The sequence below is a fragment of the Mesoplodon mirus genome (assembly GCF_964341445.2).
Source record: "Mesoplodon mirus genome assembly, chromosome: X".
In the NCBI taxonomy this organism is placed as follows: domain Eukaryota; kingdom Metazoa; phylum Chordata; class Mammalia; order Artiodactyla; family Ziphiidae; genus Mesoplodon; species Mesoplodon mirus.
This window is the reverse complement of record NC_138981.1, coordinates 136382686-136384596: the sequence shown is the minus strand read 5'-3', so window position 1 is coordinate 136384596 and position 1911 is coordinate 136382686. Positions and strand designations below refer to the sequence as shown.

At 47.9% G+C, this 1911-nt stretch overlaps 1 pseudogene across 1 annotated transcript; it reads right to left on the bottom strand.

The window, feature by feature from the left end:
• Positions 1 to 293: 293 nt before the first annotated feature.
• On the bottom strand, positions 294 to 1356 carry LOC309796319 (spermatogenesis-associated protein 17-like; annotated as a pseudogene). Its single transcript has 2 exons — positions 1240 to 1356; positions 294 to 865 (listed from the first exon to the last, which is right to left on the bottom strand). The product of its transcript is annotated as a spermatogenesis-associated protein 17-like (transcript).
• Positions 1357 to 1911: the final 555 nt, after the last annotated feature.

The following is a 1911-nucleotide window of genomic DNA, read 5'->3' as shown; positions in this document are numbered from 1 at the left end:
AGTTGCTCTGTGGCATGTGGGATCTTCCCGGACCAGGGCTCGAACCCGTGTCCCTTGCATTGGTAGGTGGGTTCTCAACTACTTCACCACCAGGGAAGCCCCAAAATCCATGATTTTTGAATGTTGAAAACCATTAGACTAGAATGAAAGAAATATATGGAGCTGTATTACATATAAATATTATTACAGCATGGTTTTTTAAAAATGCTTGATAGTTAAGTCAATCTCATTTGATTTTTTATGTTAGTTACTATAGCATTTTTTGAAGTACCTTTTAGCAAAAATGCATACCGTTATACAATTTGTCCAGCTTTTGAATACAATTTTCCATACTTTCAAAAGAGATCAAATGATGGCAATACAGTTTGGAAATCCTTGTCACAGATCCATTTCTTAGGATTTTCATCTCAGAAATGTTGACTTCCATAAGCATTAGGACCATACTTACTTGATAAATGCATTGTCGGGACATACTTTTTATTTTTATGGTAGAAAGAAAATGGCAAAAACATATTGTCATTCACATTTCAAGTCCATTCCTGTCTCTGGAGCTGTGCTCTGGCCCCATTTAGCCCATCGATTGGTTCTGCCACTCGCAGCGTCGGTTCCAGAGGCTTGTAGCGCTGTTCCCATACTTAGGAGACATCGCAGAAGGGTCCCTGACATCGTTTCCTATCAATGGGTGGCAGAATTCCGAACGGAGGAAAGGACCTGGCCCTCGGCAAGCCAGCCAGCTGCCAAGGCTGACAGAGTGCTTCGGCTTCACTTTAGGTCTTCAGTGCGTTAAAGGCTTTGCCTTCTGTAACCACAGCTCCCATGGATCAGGATCTTTTCTGAACGGTGAGTTGTATATACCTGGAATCTGCTAGTGTTGGAGGGTCTCCCACAGAGGTGGGGGGGGCGGCTGTGGCTCACCGTGGGGACAAGGACACTGGCCAACGTTATTTTTATGTGCTAACTTGACTGGGTTAAGGGAGGTCCAGAGAGCTGGTAAAGCCTTATTTCTGGGTGTGTCTGCGAGGGTATTTGTGGAAGATATTTGCATTTGAATTAGTAGACTAAGCAAAGAGATCTGCCCTCAGCAGTGTGCGTGGGCATCATGCAATCCATAGAGAGCCCAAATGAAACAGGTGAAGAAAGGGCGGATTCCCTCTCTCCTCTTGAGCTCAGATGTCCATCTTTTCCTGCCCTAGAACTTCAGAGCTCTTGGTTCTCCCACCTTCAGACTCTGGGACTTACCCCATTGGCTTCCTGGGTTCTCAGGCCTCCAGACTTGGACTGAATTGTACTGCTGGTTTTCCTGGGTCTCCAGCTTGCAGATGGCAGATCTGGGGGATGGGACTTCTTGGCCTCCATCCTGTGTGAGCCAATTTCTACCATAAATCTCCTCTTCTTTCTCCTATCTGTGTATCTATCTATCATCTCTTCTTGGTTCTGTTTCTCTGGAGAACCCTGACTAATACAGCGGGACAGGCAGAGGATAGCCGTTCCCATTCCAAAAGGGAGAGATTGGAAGGAAAATAGGGACCACGGGTCCCAGGAAAGTCTGAAACCTAGCAGGGCAAATTCCTTTCGATTTTAAGGCTTGCGAATAATCCTCTGGCTCAACGGTCTGCCCTCCGGGTTTGTCCCTCAGCCCCCGCAAAAACAACTCAGGCAGTGGACACAGCCATCAACTGGCTGTTCCAAAACACATTGTTCTTTCACACCTCCATGCCACGCACTCCGTGTTCCCCGCGGACCAGAGGGCCCTCCTTTCCCTGCTCACTTGGGCCACTCCTCTCAGCCATCAGGCCTCGGCTGAAGCCTTCGTTCTCGCCTGTGTCACCTTCATGGACCACGGCCCCTCCTCCCCAAGGTCAGGAGAAGGGGCTGCCTTTTTACAGAAAGCACCTCTGGCGGGTGAGCTGC